Below are 19,153 nucleotides of genomic sequence, written 5' to 3' on the forward strand. Positions count from 1 at the left end.
GAGGAGGAAGCAGGCTCCCTGCTGAGCAGAGAGCCCGATGTGGGGCTCGATCCCAGGACCCTGAGATCATGACCTGAGCCGAAGGCAGCGGCTTAACCCACTGAGCCACCCAGGCGCCCCAGGGGTATTTTCTGTTATACTAGTCTCAAAGCTGAAGAGTCCAGATCTTTTACATAGTTCCAGAATTTCATGCTGCCTCAGCAGACTTGTGTAATAAGTGCAAACCTTATGAACGAAGAAAGCAGCTCTTCTATAACCACAGTAAAACAGGACAGAGTATATAAGACGTGATTATAGTATGATAAGGATTTTGATATGCGACTTGCAGAATCAAGGTAAAAATACCGTTACTATACCTTGAACCCTCAGAATTTATCTTTTGGTTACTGCCAGCTTTGACAGAAGTGTGCATGAGACTGAACTAGTGAAAAAAACCTACTCTCATGCGGTGGGAAACAGCTCTTTTCCATGTTAACCTTATTTAAATTCTATTAGCAACACTAATGCACTCAATAGTTACCATATGTTCTTCACTTTAGATTTGTAGTATTAAAAATGATAATGTGAATTGTTACAATTCTTTTCTTTTTTTTTTTTTTTAAAGATTTATTTATTTATTTGACAGACAGAGATCACAAGCAGGCAGAGAGGCAGGCAGAGAGAGAGAGAGGGAAGCAGGCTCCCCGCTGCGCAGAGAGCCCGATGCGGGGCTCGATCCCAGGACCCTGAGATCATGACCTGAGCCGAAGGCAGAGGCTTTGACCCACTGAGCCACCCAGGCGCCCCTGTTACAATTCTTTTCTTAAATGATGTCTTCCCCTCAAACTGATTAGCTCAAGCCAGGTATGAACTCAAAGATTTTTTGTACTTGACAACTTTACACACGTGTCTCCTTATTTTAGCTAAATTTGAACTGAACAGTCAGTTAAACGTAAGGTTCTGTCATCTTCAGCCACAGAGCTCTTGTCTCACCTTAACAAAACTTCTGAACAGATGTTAATATCCACTCCCACAAAGCTGACACATTCTTCTACAACACTGTCCAGTGTTGCCTTGAGTAAAGTCTGAGATACATCGTGCTAAAAAGACAAAGATCAAATGTCAACCCAGAGTGAAGGACATGCAGTTTTTGGACTATTTCATTACATACCTATATTACTGGTACCTGGCTTAAATTTTTTCATTTTTTCTTAAACGTATAGTTACTACGTATTTGAGCTGAACTTAGGCAATCTGTTTTCTTACTCTCTAAATCACTCATACACCTAACTTCAATACAACAGCACCAGTAATTTTTACTTCCCTAGAACTCTACCAGAGCAGTGGTTCTCAAACCTTAGTTTGCCCTCAAAATCACCTGTAGGGTTTAAAACACAGGCTGCCAGGCCCCATATCCAGAATTTCAGACTCAGTAGGTCCAGTGTGTATGGGCGTGGGCGGCGGAGTATGGGAAAGGCTGAGAATTTGCATTTTAATAACCTCTCAGGTGCTGCTGGTTCCAGGAGCACACTTTGAGACATATTGGTCTCCATGGTTCACACAGTGCCTGGCAGTGTTATCTTCACTTACATGTGTATATTATCCCTTAGTTCTTCTTAAGAGGAGATAGAGTAAATTATAGTAGGAAGCAATACACCACTATACAATAAGTCTGACAGTAAACCAAATGTTTCATCACATTAAAGATACTATTACTTACAAGATGCACTATTTTATGTACCACTGCCTATTAAATCATGACACAATGCTTTATTACTTGAAATTCTTATTTTTTAAATATTTAAAGAATTCTTTTAGACTTACTTAGAAAGTTCTTAAATCATCTATCACGCAGAGATAAAAAGGAAAATATAAACAATCTAAACTGGTTAAGGTATTCCTAAAACTTCTTCAAATTCAGCATTCACTCTTCTGGTGTACTTTTTTTACTCAGAGTCTTCAATGTCCAGGTTTTTCCATTCAGTATTGTCCTTAATGCTCTTAAGGTCCTAGGCAACATAGCACTTCCTGAAAGAGTAATATTCTATAGTCTCTGAGATTTTCTTTAAAGCTTCCGATGCTCATTCTGTAAACTTTGACAGTGGTTCTATCTTAATCTTAACAGAAAGTATGAACAGAAGAGATTTTGGACAACAACAAAACTATTCTTTCTTTAAAGGTCCTTAAATGTTTTATTGTTCAACAGTTTGTTGACTAAAACAGTGAAGGGTTTGCAGTTCAGTCATGACTCCAATATTAACAATCAAGTCCACAGAGAAACTACACCATGATTTGCCATAGGGCCAACAGCAACTCTAAGATACCATTAATTGTTAAGAAGTATCCTGATTTCAGAGATGTTAAAAATGTAAGAAAATGTGCATCTTAGAGTTTATAAAATACAGTATTTGAAAGTAAATATTTATTGGCTAACTGAGAAGTACCTTATAATATACTTGGTGTTATTCATAATTCTAAAATTAAAGGTTCTCTAGTTGTTGTGAAACTACAACTATCTAGTTGTTGTGACCCAGATGTGAAACCGTGGGTCAGCATCCGTCTCCATTTGTCTCAAGAAAACAAGGTTAAGTTTGATAACCTTAAACTCCCAGGAAGGCCATAAAGAAAATAGGGTCCCTGGGTGTTGTGATGATGTTATTATCTTTTTAAAAATTAATTATTTTTATTAACATATAATGTATTATTTGCCCCAGGGGTACAGGTCTGTGAATTGTTAGGCTTATACACTTCACAGCACTCACCATATCACATACCCTCTCCAATGTCCATAATCCAACCACCCTCTTGTTATTTTCTTTTAATAAGAGTAGAAGTTTTGTTCTGAAAGACTGAAGGGTTCAGAAGTATTTTTATATTTCAGAGATAACTTGATTGGTTATCTAGGCCACAGGTAAAAACCAAAGACATAATTTAAAAAATCCTAAAAAGCAAACATAATCATGAAAAGGATCATAAAGAAAAACCCAAGACCTTGCTGAGAATCTGATTACTTTCTCTTAAAAAGATTTTATTATTGGCAGGGTCGGTGGGGTGGTGGTAGAGAGAAACCCATTCAGACTGCACCGAGCATGAAGCCTGACATGGGGCCTGATCTCACAACCCTGAGATGAGACTTGGGCCGAAACCAAAAGTTGGTTACTCAATCACCTGTGTCATCCAGATGCCCCGAGAGCCTGATTTCTTTTGAGCCACAACATTTAAGAAGCTGGATAGTCTTTTTTTGGTGTAAGCAGATGAGAAGCAGCAAAATGAAAAGGGTGCTTTTAAAAATGAGAGGGTAGGAGGTGGTGGACAACGTAGTAGCAAGCACAATGAGAAAAACGAGAAAAATACCTGAGGAAAGAGACAGAACTATGAACAAATAGGAAAAACTAAAAGTAATAGTTGGGAGCCATTAGAATAAAGACAACTCCACATATGTCAAATCACACCAGATGCTTGGGACAGCTAAGTAAGTAGTAAGCAGTCCCTGTAGCTGGACAGTCTTGATTGCCTGTCCTACCTCTAGCCTCCAGCCCTCTTTTCCTCCTTCCAACAGAAACCTGACTGTGTTTCATGCATCTACCCCACCTCTGGAAGGCCATAGGATTTGAGAAGGCTGGCCCCACCCTAGCAGATAATAGTAACAGTAAAATCAGTGGTTCTCAAACTGAGAGTTCTGACCAGTTAGAGGGTCATAAAGTTAATATGGTGTCTTGCCACCAGCATAAAAAAGTCACAAAAGAAATAGACCACATCAAGTATGTTGCACATATTCTCAACGTGGAATCAACAGTGCAATAAATAACACAGCCAACTGAGAGTATCATGTGAGAGGAATGCACAAATTGGCCAGAAACATGTGTTTTGTTCATGGAAATCTTACTGGATCTTCTGATAAACGATGGTCACTGACTCATGGACAGGTTCAAGAGTAACTTTACAGATTTATGAAGCAAAGTATCAAAAAAAAAAAGTATGAGAAGTTTATCATCATTGGCAAATCTCTCATTCTTACAACCAACTTTAGTTACAAACTTTGTGTCTTTTTCAGAAAGGATGTTATTGATTGTAACATTAGCATAAGTTGACCTTAAGAATCATTATAAATTTCAGGGCACCTGAGTGGCTCACTTGGTTGAGTGTCTGACTCTTGATTTTCAGTCAGGTCATGATCTCAGGATCAAGAGATCAAACCTCGTATCGGGCTCTGCACTTAGGGAAGAGTCTGCTTTATAGTCTCTCTCTCCCTCTCCCTCTGTCCCTCCCATCCTGCTCTCTCTCTAATAAATAAATAAATCTTAAAAAAAAAATCATTGTAGACTTGGAAGAAAAAGAATAATGAAGCAGGCTCCTTACCAGATTTGGAAGTATTAACAGTGACAAAAAGGAGAGAAAGTGCTAACTCTATTCAGTTTGACTTAAGGCACATTTTAAATAGAAAAAAATAACTGTAAGACTTTAAAATAAAATTAATTTAAAAATGATTTACAAATACAAAAAACAATAAAAATGTTCAACCCCAGATGTACTGTTGATAGTAATGTTCTTGTAGAAGACAGTATAAAACCAAACAAAAACATTTGAAGCATCCCTACCAAAATGGCTAAAATTCAAAAGACAGAAAATACCAAGTATTGGTAAGGATGTGAAGCAACTGGAATGCTCAAAATATCAGCATGATAACCGTATTTCAGGTCAGATATTCAAAGCAAGAGAAGGCAGTTTTAGGACATTTATTTTGTATAGTTCAAATATAACTTCGATAAAACTGAATCATATGTATTTATACAATGTAAAAATGCATTCTTGTTCAATACAAACTGCAAAGGAATAAAAAATGGACAATTCCTAGAAACAGAGTAACTGCCAAAAATGGGCTCAAGAAGAGATAAAATATGAACAGACTTCTAACAAGAGATTCAACAGTAACCAAAAATCTCCCAACAAAGAAGAGTCTAGGACCAGATAGTTTGATGAATTCTACCAAACATTTATAAAGAACTAACACCAATCCTTCTCAAATTCTTCCAGAAAATATAAGAGAAGGTGACCCTTCCTAACTCGTTTGTTGAGGGCAACATTACCCTGAGGTCAAAGCCAAACAAAGACAACATCAGGAAAGAAAACTATAGACAAATAAATATTCCTTGTGAAGAGAGGTACAAATATCCTCAAAAAAATACTAGTAAACAAAAATCCTACACCATATTAGAAGAATTAAACACCACGATAACCATGATATACATGTGATACATTCAGTATAAGTGAACTCAAGAACCACGTACATTTTTTTTTTCCAGGTGAAAAACACTTTCTTTTGGCATTTTTAAACTTAAAATTTTGAAGTAATTTCAAATTCAAAAAAAAGTTTGCAGGGAATTTCTTAGCTTTCTTTCAAGTAAATACTTCAGTGTATGTTTCTAAATAACAAAGACATTGTCTTCCATGCCACTGTAGAATAATAAAAATTTATGCGGAGAAGTTATCATCGATGTAATATTATGTAATGTATAGCCCATACTCCAATTTTACCAATTGTCCCAATTCTACTCTACAGCATTTTTTCCTCCCCATCCAAAATTCAACCACTGGATCACACACTGCATTTAGTTGTCTTATCTTTCCATATTCTGTGCTGGGAAGCTTCCAATATGGTTCTTAATGATCCCAAGCCCTGGTATGCTGGCACTGTATATCCTATTTCCTTGAATATAAAATTCACTCAGGAGTCTTGTCTGTATGAGTTGTTACTAAAATTATTGTACCACTCACAGTGACCTACTAATGTGAAAAAGTATTTTCAGTTTTGACTCAATCAAATTTTAAAAGAATAGGCTCAACAGTATATCATAAATGCTCATAGTCTTCATGTATTCTAGACTGGAACAAATTCATGAAACCTGTAACTATACAGGTTAAATCTAATTTTTTTTTATCTAATTAAATCTATTTTTTTTTGTATTTGAGGGTTAAAAATACATTTAATTATAAATAAAATTTAACTTTGTCATGTATATGGGTATCATTTTGAGAAGTCTTTATTTTGAATTATGTTTAATTATGAAAGACATATACAAATACACAAATATATGGGTGAAGGCTGTCTTAGTATAAAATGTATTTCCTACTGTGTATCATGATCAAAAGGTATGAAAAATAATGGTCTAAGCTAATCATTATGGTCCCATTCCATGAATTCAATGATGGCAAATGAAATACAAGGGTAAATCTGCTAGGGACTTTAGAAAAAAGCCTTCCTTACTGAGAGGTTAAAAGACTAACCTAAATATAGACCCCTGTGAAGAGTTGGATCTTTTCTTCTTTTTCATTCAAATATGACTCTGGAGCCAGGGTAAGCACTGTATCAGGGACCGGTCCAGGCCTGAGGACAAAGCTGACTCACTGAAGATGGCAGGTGGCACACATGACCACAATTTATTTCTTCGTGATACTCTTGAGATTTTGTATTAGCCAGTTCTGAACTCACCCCTTCTCTGACCTCCCTGTCATGAAATGTCCTTACTATTCAATAAAGAATAATACATTTGCTTATTGTTCAAGCCACTTGAGTTGGGACCGCTGATGTTTTTTTTCTAACTGCAGTTGTTATTTTATCAAGTGATTCAAGGTCTAGTGGGAAGCCCAAGACAATAATAAAAACAACCAACAATAACCTTACTACCAAAAACCCTTGAGATTTTACTGTCAGGCATTGTTATAAGGCTTTTCATATTATCTAATTTAATCCTTACAATAACTGTACAAGATGTATATATAATATAATGTCACATCTTCACATAAAAGAATTTATTCTAAGGGAACAGAAAGATATGTGCAAAGGTATGACGTGTGTGTGTGTGTGTGTGTGTGTGTGTACATGTGCAATCTAAAAATATACCGAGGGGACTGATACAAATAAATATGAAACAGTCACCATGTGAACTATTATTATGAAGTCATTAAAATGTATTAGTTAGGAGAGCTATTTTACTAAAATGCCCTGCAAAATAAAAGGTCCCAGATAACCTATGGAGTTCAAATATTTTTTAATTCTTCTAGCAGGCAGACTTATATAAGAAAACAAAAATTTTTAAAGAATTTATTTATTTAGTTTAGAGAGGGAGAGAGCATAAGTAGATAGAGCGGCAGGGAGAGGGAGAGGGAGAAGCAGACTCCCCAGTGAGCAGGGAGCCCAACATTGGGCTTGATCTCTGGACGTGGAGATCATGACCTGAGCCAAAGGCAGACGCTTAACTGACTAAGCCACTCAGGCATTCCTGTAAGAAAAATTTCTGCAAGAACTGCTGTGATCTATAATTCTGAATTTTGCCTACATTTTCCCCCAACTTTTTGCTTAGGAAAGTACTACAGAGTTAAAATCACTTTCTAAAAGTACAAATTTCCTCCCCTACCTTTAGGGGAGGAAATAATGAACAAATTTCTATGTTGTCCCCATTCTAATGTTTTTGGCATTCAAGTAGAGACACTGATTTTGTCACTCCGAAAACATTCTCTAAGCAACTATCATGTACCAGCCAGGCACTGTGCTAGCTGTGTTGGGTGTTGAGAGAATGGGAAAAAGCATATGAAGTTCATGTCTTTAAGAAGCCCAGTTTACATCTGCTGAAAGCTGAGATGGCATGCACCGCCCTCTTGGCAGTTGTGAGTAGAAGAGGCAAGAGGACCCCAGGACTGACTGTGCTAACTGTCAAGGACTTGATGCCAGAAAAATGAATTGCTCCATTTTTAAAAAAGTTATCTAACTCTGAATTTTTGGACAAGTTATCTGAATTGTATAAACAGTCTATTTCAAATTCAAAGAAATATTGTTTGGACCATTACATTTTTACCTAAAATTTATGATATTTTTAAAAAAGGAATATAAGCACTCATTCATGCTAGTCAGCTTTTTTGAGGTCAGAATCCACATTTTTATTATTACTCTACCACAAACTTCTGAAGAATTGCTGATTCAAACTGCTCTCCTTTCTTTTTTTTTTGTCCCAAAGCACTAAAATTATCTCACAACTATTTTTAAAAAGTCCTTCCAGATGAAACCTTGCCTGTGGACGATAGCTTCTACAGCAATGAAAATGCACATTACATATTCCATATTAAATTTTAAATTTATTCCCAAGTGGTTTCTCCATGAAATAGTCTTGAGTATTTTCTTTAGAAATTATCATTCACTCACGGCTCTTCCTGTCATTTACTACTGTGAAAATACAAAATGCAGTTAGAATTAAAGACACAAAAAAGCTCAGGGAAAGTCTAGCCAACTTCAAATAATGCAAGTTGATTTCCCTATCTTGCATCTACTCTTCTTTGACATGTGACAGTTTAAGAGACATCTAGGGGAGTGTGTGTTAGATGACCCATGAAAGAGAACTGATAGAAGAATGGAAACATTTCAGAAAACAGAAATGAAGTTTTTAGTATATGTGCTGCTGAAGCGAGCACCAGGAATGAAGTTTTTAAAAAGTTTAAAGTTTATTACAACCCCCTCCCCCAAAACCACTCCTTACAAGATTCAAACTGATCTAACAGAAAATCAACTGATTGCCGGAATAAAATTCAACACTAAAAGAACACAACAAAATTTGTAATCAACAACATCACAATGTCCATTATACATTAAAAAATAACTAGGCATACAAAAAAGCAGGCAAATATGTCCCATAACAGAATGGGGGTGGAAAATCATCAATAAATACAAACCAACCTAGGATAAACCCAGATGTTGAAAATAGCAGACAAGAACTTTCATGCAGCCCCAAGATGTAAAGGAAAGATAGTCATAAATGAACAGATTGGAAACTATAATAAATAACCAAATGGAAATTCCAGACCTGAGAACATAGTATCTGAAATGAAAAATTTACTCGATAGGTTTAACAGCAGACTGGAGATGAGCAGAAAAAAAGGGTCAGTGAATATGAAGAGAGATCAACAGAAATCATCCTATCTGAACAACAGAGATAAAATAGAGTCAGGGGGAAGCAAAGCCTTCATGACCTATGTGAAAGTATCAAAACATCTCAATTTTCCTTAGCCAGCAGAGCAGCATTACAAGAAGATGTTAAAGGGAATTTTTTAGGCTAAGGAAAATTGATACTAGATGGTAAATATAAATATATAATTGAGTATGTTCTAATTTAACATAAAAGACATATGACCATTTAAAGCAAAAATTATAGCATACTTTGGGATGTCTACATATGAAAACAAGAACACAAAGAATGAAAGGTGGTGAGGTACTATAATATTAACTCTAAGTAGGTTCTGAAAAGAATATAAATAATAATCACTGCAGTAACCACTAAAAACAAAAACAAAAACAAAACAGAAACAAAAAATCACAAAACAAAAAAACCCAAGAAGTACAGATGAAAAGTCCATAAAAGAATTAAAATAGAAAACTAAAAATTAATTGATTTTCATTTAAAATGAGACAGAAAAGGAAGAAGGCTAGAAAACAGAAGAGACATATAAAATACAAATAGCAAAACTGTAAACTTTAATTCAACCATATGAGTACACTAAATGTTAATGAAGTAAATGCTTCTATTAAAAGGCAAAGATTGTCAATCAAGATATAATTTATAGGGCACCAGGGTGGCTCAGTGGGTTAAGCCCCTGCCTTCGGCTCAGGTCATGATCGCAGGTTCTGGGATCGAGTCCCGCATCGGGCTCTCTGCTCAGCAGGGAGCCTGCTTCCTCCTCTCTCTCTGCCTGCCTCTCTGCCTACTTGTGAAGTCTGTCTGTCAAATAAATAAATAAAATCTTAAAAAAAAAAAAGATATAATTTATGTTGTCCACAAGAGACACACAGTAAATATAAAGAAACAAAAAGGCTGGAAGTAAAAGGATAGAAAAAAAATACCATTTAAAAATTAGGACTACATGGGGCACCTGGGTGGCTCAGTGGGTTAAGCCTCTGCCTTCAGCTCTGGTCATGATCTCAAGGTCCTGGGATTGAGTCCCACGTTGGGCTCTCTGCTCAGCAGGGAGCCTGCTTCCTCCTCTCTCTCTGTCTGCCTCTCTGCCTACTTATGATCTCTGTCTGTCAAATAAATAAATAAAATCTTTAAAAAAAAATTAGGACTACAAAGATTAGAGTGGCTATATTAATATTATACAGGAAAGACTTCAACACAAAATGCTTATTACCTAATTACAGGACTTCAAAATTCTTGGAGCAATTCAACTGCTAAGTGTTTACCTAAGGGAAAATTTTAAGTATGTTCTCCAAACCTTGTACAAGACATTCATGGCAGTTTTATTCATTAATAGTAAACAAAACAAAAGCCAAAAAAACTAGGAATAGCTCAGGTATCCATTAATAAGAGAATGTATTAAAAATGTGGTAAGTTCACATTATGGAATACTATTCTGCAAAAAAACGGACAAACTACCAATACAAGCGAAAACATGGTTGAATTTCACACATGTTACGCTAACTGGAAGAACTGGGTGCAATGGACTACACACTGTTATGATTCCACTTATGTTAAATTCTAGAACAGACAAAAGTAACGTGTGGCAAAAACATCTGGGTGTGTGGGAAGGGACAGGAATAAATTTTCCGGGATGACTGAAATGTTCTACATCTTGATATATGTGGGGTGCACATATGTCAAAACTTATTGTACTGTATCACTTTGCCCTTTTCTATATATGGATTATATCTGAAAAGAAAAGAAAAGAGAACTGTAAATAAATAAAAATCCAACCTAAGTTTTTGAATCATTAAGCTGGGAACAGTGACACCTTTAACTACAGATCTGTCTCAGGAGTCACAGCTCTGGAGCAGGTGGCAGGGATACAAAATATAGACTACTTCTGATTTTTGTTCCTTGGAATTTGATGGTAGACGTTCTCCCCAGATTTCTCACCTCCTGAACCTAAAAGAGAATTCTTTTTTTGTACAAAGTAATTTGCAAATTCAGAATCATTGTCAGCACAGCTCCAGTAGACCACATTGGAACTTAATGACAAATGCATGCAGTTAGATGGCACAAACTTGCTAGTTAGCTGTGTGTTAGTTCTCATTCCATAATTATTAACATAAAATACTGATCCTGCCTTAAAGAGTTTCCCATGATGATTAACATTTAAATATAATGCATAACATCTTTATGAATTATAAAGCTAAAAAATGAGTCTTTGTTATCATCCTAGTCCAGTGTTAAAATTTTAATCTAGTCCGGCTTTCATTTTGTCTTCTGGTAGGTGCTCTTATGTCCCCTAGTGGATACAGGTCGATATGGTAGAGGAAAGATAAGGGCAAACTGGCTAAGTAAAGGTCCATAAATCCTAAATGCCTGCCTTGCCCACATGCTTTTCCAAACCAATGCCTCCTACTACCCAATTTACCATAAAAAAAAGAAAAACATTAACACATCTGAACTGGACCACACCTATCTGCCCCATGTGTGGCCACATATAGGGCCTGGGCTAAAACATAATCCTGGTTTATGACATATGCACGAACAAATGCACACCAATTAACTAGACGTCTTGACCTGACATAATACAAAGAAGTTGGCATTTCTACAGTAAATCTCTATTTTTAAAGATTTATAGTTTAGTCATAAAAGCAGACTTTAGAAAAATTTGGGGTGCAAAGATTTAGAGAAATTTCCCTTCTAATAAATTCAAATAAAAATTTGGGGTGCAAAGATTTAGAGAAATTTCCCTTCTAATAAATTAAAACAGTACATAGAAAATCTGATCTGAAACTCGTATATGTTTGTGTGTGTGTGTGTGTGTATTAGAGAAAAAGAAAAATCTCTGTGCACAGAAATTTTGACCACCTACCATTTAAATTTTTAAATTGTTAGGGGGAACAGGAGTTAGGGATAAAAGGGGGGGCATAATGCAAAATAATATAAAAGTTCTTTTTCTTCCCCAAATTGTAGAAACTAGGTTTGTCAATATTTCCAGTAATAAGCTCTAAGATACATTTTGTCTCCCAAGATTCACATACATAGACTCGTATGTGGCCAGACGTCTAGTCATGTATGAATTGGCTTTCAGTCCCTTAATACTATGGACAGTAAAATTTTCCCAGTTAGACCCAAGGCTACCACCATCAGCAGAGGATCCACATTCATGTATTTCCACAGGGGTGAAGCATTAATATGGTAAGGCAAGGTTTCTTTTTGTTTGCATGTCCCCTATCTCTGTATGACTATGGTTAAGGAGCCCAGGAGTTCCAAATGATCTGAAACAATTGCTCCATTCCCAGCCTTCTGAAGTGGGAGTAAAGACAGGCCTCCCTAACTTCATCCTCCACACCACTTTTATCCCCATTTCCTTTTTTATTTTATTTTATTTTAAAGATTTATTTATTTATTTATTTGATAGAGGGAGATCACAAGTAGGCAGAGAAGCAGGCAGAGAGAGAGGAGGAAGCAGGCTCCCCGCTGAGCAGAGAGCCCGATGTGGGGCTCGATCCCAGGACTCTGGGATCACGACCTGAGCCCAAGGCAGAGGCTTTAACCCACTGAGCCACCCTGGCGCCCCTCCCATTTTATTTTTATCTAGAGTACTTCTTATCATCTACTGCACACAGGTTTGGGATATGTGTGTGTGTATATGTGTGTATAATATATATATATAAAATACAAAAATAGACTCAAAATGGATGAAAGACCTCAATGTGAGACAGGAATCCATCAAAATCCTTGAGGAGAACACAGGCGGCAACCTCTCTGACCTCAGCCACAGCAACTTCTTCCTAGAAACATCACCAAAGGCAAGGGCAGCAAGGGCAAAAATGAACTATTGGGACTTCATCAAGATCAAAAGCTTTTGCACAGCAAAGGAAAAAGTCAACAAAACCAAAAGATGACTGACAGAATGGGAGAAGATATTTGCAAATGACTTACCAGATAAAGGGCTAGTATCCAAAATCTATAAAGAACTTATCAAACTCAATACCCAATGAAAAATAATCCAATCAAGAAATGGGCAGAAGACATGAAAGCCATTTCTGCAAAGACACATGAAAAAGTGCTCCACATCACTGGGCATCAGGGAAATACAAATCAAAACCACAGTGAGACACCACCTCACACCAGTCAGAATGGCTAAAATTAACAAGTCGGGAAACAACAGATGCTGGTGAGGATGCAGAGAAAAGGGAACCCTCCTACACTATTGATGGGAAAGCAAGATGGTGTAGCCACTCTGGAAAACAGTACAGAGGTTCCTCAAAAAGTTGAAAATAGAACTACCCTACAACCCCGCAATTGCACTACTTGGTATTTACCCCAAAGATACAAATGTGGTGATCTGAAGGGGCACCTGCACCCCAATGTTTATAGCAGCAATGTCCACAATAGCCAAACTATGGCAAGAGCCTAGATGTCCATCAACAGGTGAATGGATAAAGAAGTGTGGTACATATCTACAATGGAATACTGTGCAGCCATCAAACCCTCCCACTCCCTGAAATCTTGCCATTTGCATCGACGTGGATGGAATTAGAAGGTATTATCCTAAGCGAAGTAAGTCAGTCAGAGAGGGACAACAATCATATGATTTCACTGATTAGAGGGATTTGAGAAACAAGAGAAGATCACAGGGGAAGGAAGGGAAAAATGAAACAAGATGAAACTAGAGAGGGAGACAAACCTTAAGAGACTCTTGGTCTCAGGGGAAAAACTGGGGGTTGCTGGAGTGGAAGCGGGTGGGAGAGATGGGATGGCGGGTGGGTATGTGCTATGGTGAGTGCTGTGAATTGTGTAAGACTGATGAATCACAGACCTGTACCCATGAAACAAATAATATGTTATATAATTTAATTAAAAAAACAGAAAATATATATGTATTTCATTCACCGCTGTATCCTGGCACAGTAGGTTTTCAATCCTACTACTGTTTCAGTTTGCATTTCCTTTAACATAAAGGAACAACCAAGAGGCAATTTCTGGCAGTTTTGCTTTTGGATTCTTCTTGCTAAAGCTGGGAATTTGGTTGAAGAAGAAGAATCACTTAAAATAAAAGGAGATACCAGTGACAAGGGGTTGCTTCAGGACATTACAGCAGGACAAATCCAAATCCAAATTCATATTAACTATTCTAGCAGGCACCAACCAATAGCACACTCAGAAGCTGAAATCTGAAAATGAAATCTGAGATGCCCTACCATTGACCTGTTAAGACTGACCATGGCCATAAGGTCCCTCACTCCAAGCCACCCAATCCTCTGGTGAACAGTTTCTGGTAGGTTTCTAGGTCAAAAAGAGTTCTTGTGAACTCAGACCCTAGTCATAGATGAATCCCTGAGGCTATTAATTAGAGAAGCTTAAGTCCTTCTTTTCCTGGGAACTGAATTAAACTTAAGCTTCTGTCATTTTGAACATAAGCTAAAGTACAGCATCCTATCATACCATAAAAGGAGACCAAAGAAATGGAGAGATTTGACCCAGAAAGCAAAGAAACCCTTAGAAAGAAAGTCCTGAGTTGCCAGCTTCCAGATCAAGGTCTGTGAGACAGTCATTTGACTCCATTTACCATGGTCAATCTCAAAACCAGCATGACTAAAATGTAGTTTAGGCACCTCTACCAGAAAGGTCAAGGAGCATACCTCCATACAGGTACCTACCTACCTTGATACAACTAATGGGTTTGGGGGAAGAAATACTTATGATATGAAAATATGTTACATTTACACATAATCTTTTCCTTAAGGCTTAGTGCAGGATAATGACTCATTTTCCTGAAATATCTCTGTGGGTCAGGCAAAATCAAACCCATTTGACCTAAGAATAACTGGGTCATGGACAAGGGTTAGGTCACAGAGTTAAAGAAAATACAAATTGGAGAACTCTAGAATTTAGAAGAGGGATACAGATATTACCAAGGAAAGAATTCTAGGACCTAAGAACTAAACATTGGTCCTTATAGGATCAGCTATGCAAGCAGGATCAGAGCACAACTCATAGTATTCATTTCTCAAACCACTAAGGGATTTACTCAGGTGGAGTACATCTCAGTTTAGAACTGACAGTTTATTTTAAATAAATTTGAGTTTTAAAGTGAATTAGTAACTTACTTCCACTTAATTTAACTTGATTTATTTGAGAGAGAGAGCAAGAGAGCACAAGAGGGGGTAGGGGCAAAGGGAGAGGGGGAAACAGGCTCCCAACTGGGGCTTGATGCCAGGACTTCGGGATCGTTCCCTGAGCTGAAGACAGCTGCTTGACCGACTGAGCTGTACAGATGTCCTTTACTTCCATTTAATATGAAAGTTTTTCTGCCTTCTTTATGTCCCTCCACTTTCTTAATATTTTAACAAAACTTCTTTCCTTCTCTCTGAGTCAGGAGCGTCTCCTGGTTCATAAGAGATGGTTTACAATTAACGCATACTATTTTGAACGGAAAATTTTAAGAGGCAACCACAGTCTCTCATTCCGATGCTAAATAGTAGTAAGCTTCACTCTTTTTAAAAGTCTTATTGATCCAAGTCACACTTAGGGAAACTGACAGTTTCTCTTTAATTACTGTGGCAGACAGACCCTAAGGAGACTCCCAGTGAGATTCACCTCCGGTGTTCACTCCTTCACACCTTCCCTTGAGTGTAAGCAAGGCCTGTGACTTGCTTCCAAGTAGTGGACTATGATGGAGATGATAGGATGTCACTCTCATGATCAGTTAAATAACAGGGGAAAGCGGATTCTCCTAATTTCTTGATGAAGTAAGCAGTCATGCTGAAGAAGCCCATGTGTAAAGGAACCGTGGTGGCCTCTAAAACTTCAAAGTGGTCTCCAGCCAGTAGCCAGCAAAAAGCTGGAATCCTCAGTAGTACAGCCAGGAAATGAATTATGCCAAAAAACTGAAAGAGCTTAAAAATGAAGCTTGGAAGTACCTTGAATAGAGTCAAAGCAAGAAAATAAAAAATAAACTTTCTAATGCTCATAAAAATTTATTCCTTTGTTCATTCAATGAATGTATGTTATAAGTATGTACTGAGTGTCTGCTTTGTACCTGGCCTTGTTCTGATTAATGGGATTATGGCAGCCAACAGACAGGATGCACAATTAAATAAGCGATGAAAATTATAATGTGATAAATGCCATAAAGGAAATAAATAGAATTACACGATAGTCACAAGGAGTGGAGGTAGCTACTTGAGTGACTGGTAACTGATTCTTTAAAGAACTACATTAAAACTGACACTTTAAGAATGAGAAGGAGCCAGCCATACAAAGAGCCAGGGAAAGAACATTTCTAGGCCAAAAAAACAAATGCAAAAGTCCTAAGAGGGGAACACGCTACTGTGTTCACAAAAGTGAAAGGAGCCAAGGGTGGCCAGGACATCATGGGGAAAAGGAAAAGCACTCAGAGATAAGGCAGACAAGGATCTGACAAGTCCTATGGTAAAGAGTCTGAATTTTATTCTTACCACAGTGGGGACAGAGACAGGATCTAATACACATACACGGATTGAAAACAGACAGATGTGGAAACAGGGAGTCCTGGTAAAAGATTTTTCAGTATACCCTGAGTGAGATGACAGCTGTCTAGCTAGAGTCAGGTGGTTGGGTGGGAAAAGAAGGATCAAGGATTTTAATAAAAGTAAGTTTTTAATGAGGATAGGTTTGTGACTCTACAAATTGGGTGGATGGTGATGCCATTAATCGAAATAGGAAGGATGGCAGAGAATCATTTAATGGTTTTCATTTTAAATCTGGGGGAAGCAGGGAGGGTTAGGAGACAGAGGTCAAGAGTTCTTTTCTAGACAAATCTATTAGACATCCAAATGAAAGGTCAGGTTGGCAGATGGATATATGGAGTCTGGAGCTCGGAAAAGAGATGAATGGGGAAGCATTCCAGGAATGAACATAATGAACTTCTAAAATCTGCGGTGAGAGGTAGAGTGTAGAAAGAGGATGCAGCAGTATCAAGGGACGGAAGCGGAAATGTGCCTAGGAAGGAGCTACATAAATGAAAAACTCAGTGTCATTCTTTTGTAATAGCTATTTGCAAATAATTCTGAAATTCACCTAAAAAATGGGAGAAGGTGATAACTACTACTACCTAGCTTATACTGATGTTGCCTCTGGAATCCTTTTTAAGAACATCCAGTAATTTTCACTGGATGAGATGCTTAACCTATTTTTTTTTTTTAAAGATTTGTTTGACACAGAGAGAGAGAGATCACAAGCAGAAAGAGAGGCAGGCAGAGAGAGAGGAGGAAGCAGGCTCCCTGCCAAGCAGAGAGCCCGATGTGGGGCTCAATCCCAGGACCCTGAGACCATGACCCGAGCCGAAGGCAGAGGCTTAACCCACTGAGCTACCCAGGTGCCCCGATATGCTTAACCTTTAATGATAGATACTCCATAAGTAAATACTCCATAAGTAAATGTCTATGACAGGGCTAACTTTTCAAGTGACAATTCATAATTTGGTGCACTTGTTATTACCATGAAGGGGCAAAATATAAATGGTTATGGAGAAGCTATACTAAGCTGCCAAAGTTCTTCAAAATCCCTGCACAAGAAAATCCATTTTACAGTAATAACACCAGAAAACATTTATATTGAGTGCTAATAAGTGTCCGGAATTTTATAACGCTAACTTGATTTATCTTCACAATGCTGCACTTGTAATTACTGTTATATTATTACCTCCATCTTGTATAAGAGTAAACAGGCACAGACTAGTTTAAGTAAGTTGCCCCAGGCCATACTGCCAGCATGCCCCTGAGTGCAAAGGGTCTATCTCTGGAACCCAGGCTTTTAAACATGATAGATGCCCCTCTGTTTCTTTTAAGTAAAGTAGAATCGTTTGATCTAGCGATGCTAATTTTAGCTCTCTTGCTTGGGTTGCAAAGAAAATCCAATGCCTTTACCTATTTCATTTTTTAAGGGAAAGTTTTGTAACAACCAGGAGGAACGTGTTTTTGTTTGTTTGTTTATATTTTCTATTCATTCATAAGGCTTACCAGAATTAAACATGTTTTGACAAAATAGGTATGCTTTTAAAATTCTGTATCACCCTGCTCTTACTATAAATCTTAAGTAAATGGTAACAGTGTCTATGCAATGACCAAACAACACCAACAAAAAGATTTCTGAAGAAACTATCTGCTTTGACAGGGCACTAGTCTTTTCTCTTACTTGAAACTATAATTTACTTTCTCCTGTTCCCTTTCCCTCTAATTTTTCTATCCTTCTGTCAATAAGAAGGATCAATTACAGCATTTTATTTGACATGTCTAAAATAATTATGATTTTCCACCTAACCAGTTCATCTATGAATGACAGAATTTTTTCTCAAGGGAACTCTGACTGCTTTGGGACATTTCCATTCCTGGTTGGTTCCTTTATAACTACAGAACTATTAAGTATGGAGGTTAGGCCACAAGTGTGCACATGTAGAGTCAGAGGAAAAGGAGTATGTCCCTTCTAACTGGCAGTTTTCTTTCTTCTCCTTTTGGGTAACTCTTAGTCCTGAGGAAGTTCTTCTCTTTTCTTTCTTTCTTTTTAAAAAAGATTTTATTTACTTATTTATTTGACAGAGAGAGAGAGCACAAGCAGAGGGTACAGCAGAGAGGGTGGGGAAAGCAGGCTCCCCCCCTGAGCAGGGAGCCCAACCTGGGGCTCAATCCCATGACCCTAAGATTATGACCTGAGCCAAAGGCAGACACTTAGCTGACTAAGCCACTCAGGAACTCCAGTCCTGATGAAATTTTAATTTGGATTTTAAACAACTGCATTTTTAAAAATGGAAAATGCAAAGATTTTATGGTTACTTCCCTTTTTTGGACAAATAGTATGGGAGAGAAGAATGATGCCCAAAGATCTTCAGGACCTATGCCCCCATTTCTCCTCAGTAAACTGTACTCCATTATTAGACTACATTCCAAAATAGAAGACCTTCTATGCCAATAAATTCTCAACATTTTAGGGTTGGAAAGGCTTCCAGGACATCATATAATATAACCTTTCAATTCACAGACGAGGAAATCTAAACATAGAGCAACTGGCTAGAGTGACTAACATTAACATAGTCTTCGTGTGCTACTGTCCCTTCCACCATGAATAAGAAATACAACTTGAGTCTCCTCAATTTGGTATTTCTATAGTCACATTTCAAAAGACAACACATTTTCCTTTATTTGGCAAACACCTGAGGGCACAAAAGAAGGCAAACTTGA

General features: G+C 37.4%; 1 protein-coding gene across 1 annotated transcript in view; it reads right to left on the reverse strand.

The window, feature by feature from the left end:
- SRBD1 (S1 RNA binding domain 1) overlaps positions 1 to 18,856 on the reverse strand; it is a 46,318-nt gene extending 27,462 nt beyond the window's left edge. Inside the window, exons 1-3 of the mRNA XM_032877980.1 lie at positions 18,853 to 18,856; positions 1,166 to 1,169; positions 973 to 1,079 (exon numbers count right to left, since the gene is read on the reverse strand). The gene's annotated coding sequence lies outside the window, so the exon portion shown is untranslated. The remainder of the gene's footprint in view (positions 1 to 972; positions 1,080 to 1,165; positions 1,170 to 18,852) is intronic.
- Positions 18,857 to 19,153: the final 297 nt, after the last annotated feature.

Source organism: Lontra canadensis, unplaced genomic scaffold (assembly GCF_010015895.1).
Source record: "Lontra canadensis isolate GAN:19392208 unplaced genomic scaffold, GSC_riverotter_1.0 scaffold61, whole genome shotgun sequence".
Taxonomy (NCBI): domain Eukaryota; kingdom Metazoa; phylum Chordata; class Mammalia; order Carnivora; family Mustelidae; genus Lontra; species Lontra canadensis.